Source organism: Falco peregrinus, chromosome W (genome assembly GCF_023634155.1).
Source record: "Falco peregrinus isolate bFalPer1 chromosome W, bFalPer1.pri, whole genome shotgun sequence".
Lineage (NCBI taxonomy): Eukaryota > Metazoa > Chordata > Aves > Falconiformes > Falconidae > Falco > Falco peregrinus.
In genome coordinates, this window is record NC_073743.1 from 17,838,955 (window position 1) to 17,850,461 (window position 11,507).

General features: G+C 42.6%; 1 protein-coding gene across 4 annotated transcripts in view; it reads left to right on the top strand.

Moving 5' to 3' along the window:
* Positions 1 to 11,507, top strand: part of LOC101920929 (SET-binding protein) — a 271,629-nt gene that overhangs the window by 166,450 nt on the left and 93,672 nt on the right. The gene's annotated exons all lie outside the window — the stretch shown is intronic.

Consider the following 11,507-nt stretch of genomic DNA (forward strand, 5'->3'; position numbering starts at 1 on the left):
GCAGGAATGATTGCATTATCTAGTGGAAAACAGAACAAAGGGGGGGAAAAAACTTAAAAAGAAATAATAAATATTGAGTAATAAGTAAATACTTTACCTAGACTGGAATAGATATATTTTTTCTTATTTGAAGTACGTTTAAAGCAGTCTCTGCGCCAGTGACTTCAACATATGCAACCTTTTTGTACAGTGGTTTGAGACTTATCTTTTGCTCTTTTTTCTCCCCCCTACACCCAGAAATAAACCAAACACCCTTCGGAACATTGAGTGTGACATTTGGATTGAGGCAGAGATCTACAACAGTCCAGAGGTTTGCATTTGAGTTTATATTTTCAGACTGTGATGCAGCTTACAAAACAGCAGAGGAATTTAAACCAGAAAAGACCAAATCAATACATTCTTCCATATTTAAAACACAACAAAAGAAAGAAAAAAAAGCAGCCAGCACCTTAAACTGACTGCAGGGTTCTTCATGTGTTCAGGTCCAGGACATTTTGATTTCATGCTGTTTTACAGATGTCAGTGAGACTTAGATGCAGACTGTGTATCAGACTCTATGCCTGCTCTTAAAGTTCAGGGGCAAATCTTGGCTATTGGGTGAGGACAGAGTCAGTTTGGAGGAATATTTCATGTACTTTTGCCTCTCAAAAGTCCGTGCTCAGCCAGCGCAGAGGAATGGCAACAGGAGTGACAGTGACTTGCCCTGTGCCACGTTGGTAGCCTGAGTGCATTGAGCCAATGGCGTTTGGCATCGCTTGCGCTTGCAGAACCACGTGTGGTGCATCGCTGACCATCCTTGTTCCTTGGGGAACGACACCTCACCGGGCTTGTCAAGATGGAAAGACCCTTCCTAGTAAATCAGCTCTGCTATAGCAGTGGGACATGTCGCTTTACAGCAACAGGGAATATGGCAAGTTAAATGAATTGTTAAAAAATGTGAAATAATCTTTTTGGTGCCAAGGATGAGGAGGAACTGATGGGATGAATCCAGAACTGAGGTATAGCTAGGGATGGAAAATATTCCAGAGGAAGAGAGAAGACACTCTAAACAGTGAGATTTATTACGCTGGGATATAGCCTCCCAGAGGAAGGGGTTGAAGATGCACTGCTGGAATTGCTTAACACCAGGATGGACAAAACACTGGAGGATATGGAGAGGATGTGTAGTCACAGATTTTTAAGGCTAGAAAGAGCCATTGTGATCACTTAGTCAAACCTCCTGCATGACTCATACCAGGGGATTTGCCTAAATGTATTCCTGTTACAAGTCCAATAGCTGTTGTGCACTAATGCATATCAGTTAGAGAAACATCCAACCTTGATTTAAAAGAAACTTCTGGTAACAGGGAGTCCACTGCTATGATAAGCTGTTCTCACGATTATTTATACCCCCTATTAAAAACATGGCCCATGTTTCTCATCTCGTTTTTTATAGCTTTGGCTTCAAACCCTGTATATCTGCTAAACTGAAGGACCTTCTGTGGCACTCTTGTCCCCACGTATTTTTAGTCCCTTTGATTTGTATCTCAGATGCTTTTAACACCAGGTTCACCTGCGCTTTAGCTGTTCTCCCTCTCTCTCCTCAAGCAGATCTTGGAAACACTTACCTTCTGCCAACTCTTCCAATGCCAATCCCTCAGAATAAGTCACATTTTGAAAAGAGGCATAACTTTTCTCTCTTAGCGATGGAAAAATGCATGTTGATGTCTGAAGTGTGTACTGCCTTCTTCTGATTTAGCCTGTGTGCCAAGCTGCTTGCATAGGGAACTCTGTCTTCGGTGTCAGTATTTTTATAGTTACTGAACTCGAGCACACGGTCAGCACTTAAAAGGAAGCAATTGCAGGGCTGGGAATGGTTTTGCTTCATCAACATATGTAGAGCAAAGAAATGTATGTAGGTGAGCTACTAGAACAAGGGCAATTAAAAGGGTGATGCTCTGAATTGCTGGTGGTGCTGCACCATCGCTCTGGCTGGTCTCAGTGTATCTGCTCCCAAGGGCAGCATGTGCATAGAAATCACTGACTTTCTGCACAGGTTCAGGAATGTAAGGGTTTCTCCAGACCACATCTTCAGCACGGAATAAGCCAATTTTTGACCCAGGAGAGCAACAAGCTTTGCTGTTCTGGATGCTAATCCCACACCTGAATTTAGATTAGAAGGCTTTCCACCTGCCTATTCAACCTCATGGGTGAAAGACTGGGAACTCAATAAGATGAATTTTCCCCTTGATTTCCTAGTTGAGAAGCTAGAGAAGTTTGGGAGGTCATTTAAGCACAAAGCTGTGCTTGGGGTGCTTTGCAATCTTCTTTTCTAGCCCACTGTTTCCTGCCCTCTCTTCTGGTCTGTGCTGCTGTTGATTTATGTGTGTAGCCACCAAACCTAAACTTGGTCAGGGCTTTTAAATAATGCTGCTGTACCTTAATAAAAGTGTAGTTAGCCTGGTGCTGTTGTTGTGAAAACGGCTGAGAAAGTCTTGAAAGTATAAAATCAAGGGACAATTAAATCTTGGGTTCAGCTCCCAAATGGATTTCCACTGGAGATTCACACTTAATAAAATACAGAAAATTGCATTTTATTTTGGTACATAAATACTGGTAGTGGGGGACTGTGGAATTTAGAGAAGAGAATCACTTCACCAGAAAACTCAGTTCAGCAAAATGATACAATCCAGTTGAGCCCCTTTTATGATCTGAGAAATGACTGTTTTTATAGCACACTACTAAATAAAACCTGCTATTTGAACTGGAGGTTTATTAGTGAAGGTGATTTTGCCATAGCTGGGGACGGAGGGGAGGAAGGAGAGATGAGGGATGAACATCACAGTAGAGATACGTGTTGCTCAGAAAAAGCACAGCAATGCCCCCAAAATGTGGTGTCACTTATCATCATCTCATCTAGCATTGCCACAGAAATATTTTATGTCTTTTTTTTGTTGTTGTTGTTCTGAAACGTTATTGTTAACCTGGTAGAATTTCCCCCAATGTGAAAGCCTTGGCTACAGGTGGGGTGAGGGGCCTGCAAAAGCATCTGGGTGGAAGAGGCATCTGTAGGGAGCCAAATCCAGGGGACTGTTAAATTGGTTCTTACAGAAAAAACATTCAGATTTAGCCAGGGCACCTTGTGATTTTGCTGCTGCCCATGATCACCACTGTTATGGTCTTGAAAGAAGATTTGCAGGTGGGCATTAGCATTCTCATAACACATATCCATGCCTCAGGCGTCCTGGTGCAATGCTGGGTGTCTCTTCAAACTTGCCTTCCTCTGGGGTGTAAACTAAAAATACCTGACTGAGGACTGCAATCCTCAACAACTATGTCACAGGACATCACCTCTAGTCCAGAAACAGATATCTGCCATGCTTTTTACATCTCCAGCACATGCAGCAAATTTCCCCAGTTATCACCTCCTGGGGTTCTAAGGAAAAGGAGAGAGGGATCACTTTTTATCTGCCACAGGGGTGAAAAATAGGCATGGTTTATAGGCAAACTAGGAGTATAAAGCTTCTGAAATTCCACTCATCCCTTTTGCAAATGGGACAGGTTTCACTGCATGCCTGCCTGGACAGTTAGAAGGACTACATGCAGAGCAAGGAAAGATGCGTGTGCTGCTATTCCCTTCCATCAGAAGATAATTATTTTACTGGTAAAATCCAAAGGAGAATCACACCTAGGAGTCTGATCTGAGACCAGCTTTTTGAGAGAGTGCAGGACATGTCCCATCTCCGGATGGTACACCCCACACCCTTGCTAGCTTTGTACAGAGTGCAGTGACTTTTCTAAATGTTCCCAGTGGAGCCAGAAATGCGTCTCAAATGACCTCTTTAGGCAGATTTTCCAATGGGAACGAACCTCCCACATTTTGCTGCAGATCACTGAAATTTATCTTTTCAGGGTGAATTTGCTGAAGGCACAGGTAATGCTCTCTTGGAATTCATGGTACAGGAACTCAGATCTTAATGCCAGAAAGTGGGAAGATACTGTATATTTGACCTCTCCTGCAAATTTTCATGAGCTTTAACCCAGCTGCACCAGATAGATGTTCTGGCAGGTTTCTGGACTTTTTGCTAATGCTGTTGCACATGCAGTACTTCATGCTAGACCTTAGCTGCAATCAGGATGCTTTGAAAGAATTAATCTGGCGGTTAGTAACTGCTAAATGGAAGTGCATGCTAAAAGAACAATGAGCTAACTGACTGGAGCTCACAGCTTTTATGAGCTTCTCTAAATGCCTGTTTTCAGGTGGATTCAGCATCTCCTTGACATTTAAGGACTCAATTTATAATCAAATTATTTAACTCCAGTGGAAAGAATCAGTGGCCTCAATGGAAAAGCCATTTATATTTCCCCCACCCCTTTGGAAAAAAAAAAAAAAAGTATTATGAGTAACACTGCAATTCCTATACAAAATGAAGGATAAAAGAAATCTTTCAATGCAAATTAAGCACTGCAGGCTTTTAAAAATTATAGCAAAAACTTAGGGTGCACAGATGTTCACATCCTTATTTCCAATTTAGTAATCCAAGACGTACCGAAGCATTAACGTCCTGGACAACAACACAAATGTTTCAGAGATGAATACCCCTCAGGGCTTGCATTTCTGCAAGTCCCAGTCCATCTTGGGATCCTTCTGCTGTTTGATTTTGGCCAAGTTACTATACAGATATACATTGCTCTCTACCACTTGATATTACAGAGCAAAGAGAGGCGAGATAGAAAACTGGACGTGCAACATTGTAGTTACACAACAAGAAGAGTAGGTCAAGCTCCATGGAACTATCTCACTTCTGAAGGGATGGAAGTATGTTTTATATATGAATAATCAAGCCTTAATATCACTGCTGCAGCTAAGTTCATTATCAAGGCTTTCAGACAAACAAAAACAGGCAGCTTAGCAAAGACACCTTGCTCTGTGAGCCCTGGCTTTGCGGCCGTCATGTCTGTAGTTCTTGTTTAAAAATCTTCGCACTGGCTTGAGGCCAAACAGGGACTGAACCAGAGTTATCTCACCAGATGAATGGGCAAAATTGTATGAGTCCCATTGTCATCCACCTTAGCTGGTACCCAGTTGTTCCCTCCCAGCTGCCTAAACTGTGGCAGCAAACTGTGTTATGCTTAAACACGATATTTAAACTGCATTGTTATGCCGGTGGTGATGGGCTCTTTGTTGGAGATGACAGGAAAAATCCCATTGTTTAGAGTTTTCCCAGACTCGGTGCTTAATACAAAGCCCTGAAAACACCAGGGTTGTTTAAACATTTGATAAAGAAAATATGTGCAGAGATGGATCTATCCCACTAGTAAGGAGCAGATCAGCCCACAGCACCAAACCCTACCTTTATAAATTCAACATGTTGTTGCAATTTGCCCACATAAAATCCCCAATCTCTGTATGTGGAAAATGGAAGGGTCTGAAATCCATCAGAAGATTCAAATAGTCTGCAAGTGATCCAGCTTAAAGCTAGTAGCAAAATTAATTTGCAACTTTGTAATTTCTGAATTATTTAGCAAAGCATGATGCTTTACCAGGAATGCGTGAAAAATTACAATTTGCAACCACACGAGCATCTTTGGTACCTTCTTTAATCTCTGTGCATTGCTTTTTCTTCTCCTTAAGGATAAGTGCTTTAGATAGGTATTCTCAAAACAATTATAATGCAAAAGCCTGAACTTCAGTTTCTCTGTATTGACACGATAACACAAATATCTCAGGGAAGGCAGAGCTATGCAGCAATGGGAGTGCAAATCTGGAAGGACTCCAGCAGCTTCAGTGCACATCCTCCTGATTTGTGCAAGACTTGTACCACAGCCTGCGATGTTTGTGTTCGATGAACAGACACAAACAGGTGATGCTTTGTTTTTAATTAACCCACATCCACCCCATGCTGTGGCTTGCTCTCAAGTAGCCCCCCTGCAGCTTCGTGTTAATTCCTGCCTCTTTCAATGTCTAACAAATGATCCTCACTCCTGTGAGTGTGGTGGTGTTTGGGCTCTGTGCTATTGAAGACTCAGGGAGCTGGGGAAGGAGTAAACTCTGGGAGTGACTCTGGAAAATCCCCTTGTTTGGGATGAGAGTGATTAATTTTATGTTAGCGCCTGCTAATGTGTTTTCCATTAGTATTTTAATTGGAATTAAAGCCCCTACATCAGTTTTGAACTAGTGGGGGTTCTCAGAAAACACTACTGTTTGTACTTCCAACAAGTGTCATATGTTGGGTCGTGATCGCTCCTCTTAGAGGGAGTTCGAGTCACAGAGGGCTTCCTGAAATCATTTCAGTCATAATTATGAACAGACTTGACTTGATGACAGACCCTTCCTATAAAGTAATCACATCTCATGTCAATGACCTCTCAACCTGTAAGCCATCAGGCCAGAGTTATGTTCTCCTGAACCTGGTGTCTCCTCCCCTTGGCATCTTTTATTTACAGAGTAATGCTAGCCCAGGAAGGCTCAGTGCACTGACCAAAATCTATGAAATATCTCCAACCTGTAGTTCTGATTAGAGCCTTCAAGTGAGCAGTTTGCAGCTGTCCTGTTGGGACACAAGAGGAAACACTCAATTTTGAGCAAAAGTATGAGCTGAGCCAGGATTATTTATTTATGTGTTGGAGCTAGAAATCTCAGTTTTTTCTTCCTCTCAAAGGGTTTTCTTTTCCAGTAACATGTTCTCATGCATGTCTAGGAAGCAAAAACTGAAGAGAAAGCTTTTTCAAGAGGAACAAATCACCTGGAGCTTCTCCAGTTTTTAGGAGCTCCTTGCAAAAGGCCAAAACAGAGTCTGACTTTTCAGAAGGCAGATGCCTGTTGCATTTGCCACTTAACCTCAGTGCTGCCAGATTTACTTGTTCAGTCTTGAAAATCTCAGGCTGACCTTTTGTTAGGCACCAAAGGTCTGTTATCAGCCTTGTCGGGAGTACTTTCAAGTGTAAGCTTGAGTTAAAGCAGGTACAAATTGAGGCCTGCCTTTGCTCTGAGCTGGCTGGGTATGAGGCAGGTCCCCTCTGCATTCAATATCACTGCCATAGCAGAGTGCCATGCCTGAGTTAATATCCTGCTCTGCATGGCTTGGAGATAACACCTGGTGATCCAGCATCGAGCCAACCCGGGTGGCAAGCGGAGCCAATGCCCACATACGTCCAAGCAGTCACAGCTTCACCCCATGGATTTCCAATGAGATGCCAGGTCTCAGTTGTGGAAATCGTTACCAAAACTGGCTTATGAGTTCCTAGACCACACAGAAGTATTACACGGTGTTTTGATGAGATTTGTTCTCACTGGAGAGGCAGGGTTGGCCCTGAAATAAAAGCAAGCACTTCCCAAGACTCTGATTCTAAGTGACATTATTCATTTAGGAAAGCCTTTCCTCTTTTTTTTTTTTTTTTAATTTTATTTCTAGCCTATAAAGAAAACAACAAAGGATGGTATGTCCCCAGAACACACTCTGATGTGTCACTGTGGATGCCAATCCCCACAGACGCTCCTGATGTTATTAATTTTTAAAACAAACTTGCTGATTGAGGTTCTGACTGCCTTTAAATTGTCTCTGCAAGGAGACCCTGTACTAATTAACCAACAGAAACAATAAATGATGTACCTTTTTCAAGTTTCAGGGTGATTAGAATATGAAAATGAAGAGCACAATGGTGCAGATGTTTTAAAATCACAGCAGACAGCAATTAGTGACATGGGAACCAGCTGCTTATCTCTCCAGATAAAGCCTCTTAATAGGGAATTACACTTGAGGAGCCATTACACAGATGGATCTGCAAATGATTTAAAGAGGGGGCATTGTAGTATTAACTTTGATTTGCAAGCCAGATTCTTGACAAGCTGTATGTGTGATACCTCCCCAGAAAGGTATGTCTGCAGCAGGGGGGGACCATCCCCTGCAAGCAATCAGAGTTTTTTCAGGTGATGGGTTTCTCTAATTGCATGTTTTATCTTTTTATTATTATTATTTTATATTCATTTATTTGGATTTTTTTCTTATTATTTTACTAAGCTTTTGATTTTGTGTCAGGCATCTCCTCCTACTTTTTACTTTGGGACTGGGAGCAGCATGTGGATTTAGAGAGAACCTCTGGCAAGAGAATGGGAAGGCAGAGCAAGACATCCAGTAGTTAAATGAAAAGAGTCCCTGAGGGATGGATTCCACTGCTGGATACTGCTTGCAAAGTAGGGTGCTGCTCATCATGGGACTGAGACAGTCTCATCCCCTCATTTAAAAGGGCTACATGCCGGAATGGAACTGGTAAGAGGAGTCGTCACCTCGACAGATGCAGGGTTGCACAGGTCTGGCAAGGCAGGTGTAAACACACAGCTTCACCTCCCCTGCTCTCTGGTGCCAGTGCTCTTCAGCTGCCAGTATATGGGATGTATCCTACTGATAGGCCTACCCGCCATTGCCAAAGCTATGGACTGAAAGTCAGGAATTTGGCATTAAAATCATATACTACTAATAAGAATATTTTTTAGTCTAAGGTTTAGTGTGTGATGGATTATGTTGCTCAAACTTCTTTGTAGTTATGAAAACTATTAGCTTCTTTATACGTATTTTATTTTCTTTAAAGGAAAGATGGGATTATTACCTGCTAAGTACATCCAATAAACTGAGAACCAAGAGAAATATTGACCAGGTCTGGTGAGATGGGATAAAATTGCATGGTTTCCGTTATGCTTATACTTTCACAACAGAAGAAGGAGCAGACTCTCAGTGCAGGAGAGCTAGCTGCTGAAGAACATCCCATTTAATGAAAGGGCACACTACAAACAGGAGCAGGCACTGAAGTTTCAAGTATTTTTAGGGTCTTGTAAACCAAAAAGTAAATAAAAGTAAATCTTAACATTTTCATGAAAAAGCCTACTATTATTGATGCCAGTCTCAGCTGTGCTGCCATAGGAACTCTATTTCAGTCAACAGCCCCTTGCCAAGACCTATGGAGCTGCAGTATATTGCATGCTTACTGATGAATAAAGTAATGAATCTGTGTGAAAGGCATCAAGATAGAGGTTTCTGAAGAACCCTGTTTGCCCTTACCCTACTGGCAGGTCTGGCATCCTCCGCTAGCTCAGCAGAGGCTTAACTTAGCTGAGCTGGGGCTTGCTGGCTTCTCAGGGTGGTGGTCACCCAGCAGGGAAAATTGAAGCCTAAACATTAGGGCCAATGGGATCAGACAGCAACCCAGATGGATAGATGGGGAATAAAATAGACTTGGCTGCATTACTTTCAACTGATTTAGTAATGCTTTTAGGTAAGCAGTCCCTACGTAACCATTGCAGCCAGTGAAACCAACCACCTTCAGCCAAATGATCTCTGGGTGTTGTGCTGCAGAAGAATTATTTTGGGGTGATATGGATGTGCCTGGCAGGGTAGAGTGAACAGGAAATGTTAAGGTGAAAGAAGCTGCATGAGGAAACCCAGTGGACTCTTATGTACTTGGGTAGATATATAGTTTTGACATCCCGCTTAGGAAATGGAGTCCCCTGGTCCTGGAGGCTGGTCATTTTTTGAAGGACTGTTGAAATCGGAGTGCTTATCCATGTGATCACATGTCTCCAGAATTGGTATCTTGGAGGATGTAGGCATATCTTTCTCATGAATTTTTAGATAGATGTTGTGGTGGCCTGCAGTGCTGGAGTAATGACAGGGCTATCATTAGGGATATGTTGGAAGTTGCATCATCATTTTATAATATGCAGGCTGAGGAAATGAGGCTGGAGGAGTCAAGCGATATATCAGCATTCATCGCTGATATATAGCTGGTCTTTCCGTTCTGAGCCCTTATTAACTACCTTAAAATAGACATCAGAGATTATTGCTCCTTTTAAACGAGTGTTGTTGTTTAACCCCAGGTCTGAAACCAGGACAGCTAGACATCTGTGTGTGTGTGGTGGACTTGGAGAGACCAGGGTGTTGCCATGGTGTGACGTTTTCACTCACTGCTGTAATTCTCTCTCTTTTTATTTTTCTTCCTTCCAAATGAAATTTTTCAGGTCATTTAGTTTCACAGCTCAGCATTTTGGAAATAGCATGGGTGTAAAGAGCTGCTTTGATTGCAGCCATAAGGCCAGGATCTGTGCAGAAAGAACCTGCCCTGCCCTGGTGTGGGTCCTGGGGACCAAGAGAGGCCTCAACCCATCATTTCAAGGGATTTTCCAAGTCAGAAAACATGCTAATTCAAGAAGATGATGTTTCATGTGAGGCTTGGATGGAGGACACCCACCTCCAGCCCACTGGGACCTCCCCAGGGGATGGCCACCTCCTGCACACCTCATGCCCAGCTGACACTGCACCCAGCCTGGTGGCTTGGGGACAGGAGGAGCCCCAAACAGCTGAGCTAAAATGAAGCTCAGGAGTTTTGTGATCAGTTTAAAAAAAAAAAATTAAAATAAGAACTAACTATCAAGCTTCAGTGCCAGTGCTGCTGATTTCCTTTCGACCCCTCCCTAGCCTCATCCCAAGGACGTGGACACGAGTGGGCTCCATTCATGGGACGAAGGAGGGCACCCACGGCACGACACGAGTCATGGCCACCCTGCGCTGTGTGGCTTGTGCAAAGGAGGCCACTGCGAGGAGGAAGAGGAGGAGGAACTGATTCATTCCCCAAGGGCTGTTTATGCTTTCAGCTCTTTTTTCAGGCTGAAGAAACCGGGTGTCACTCGCCCACGACATCTGCAGCTCCGCCGCAGCTGCATGCTTTCATTTTCTCACTCCATAATTCCTGAAAATCTCTGCTTTCCCTGAGCATGGCTGGTCCACGTGCATGACAGCTGAACTATCCACAGGATATAAGAGTCCCTGATTATTCCTCAGATGACAGACCAGAACAGTTTCATCATTATTACCTATTCCAGAAAAGCTACATGCCCATTTTTATACCCACATGGAGAATCTCTCAACACGAATTTGCCAATAACATGTATGTTTATTGGTCACTAAATAATGCACCCTGGGCTTGGAGGTGTTTAGCACTTTGCAAATCCCTCTGAAATTGCTCAGAACTGGGGACACCTCGCTTCCCAGCTCAAAATCCTCTTATGCTGACAGCCTCCGTGCCCCAAAACTGCTGCTGCAAATACCCTGAACAGGGATCTAACGTAATGCTACTGATAAAAACTTAATTGTAACAGGGTGTTTGCAGAAACATGAGACACTTAGGAGTTGTTTTCTATTGTTCTTTCCTTGGTTACACATTTATTTTAAGTCTCTCATCATTTATTTGGCATTTGGGATGGTGTTTTTACGGTTTGCTGAGAACAGTTGTTTGCAGTACTAGGTGTACAAAATCAGTGGCACAGTTTGACCCAGAGCTTTTAAAAAAAACACTTCTAAATGTAACAGAAAACAAATGGCTGGAAGAGGTTCGTTAATGGAATTTTAAAAAATTAATATTTTTTTCTTTGCCTTAAGAGAATTATCAAAAGATTTCAGCTGTAGCAAACATAATTTTTTTAGCTGAAGGAGGCCCACTAAGAAAAAAAAAAGTAGACTTGCTTTTGCTTTGAAACA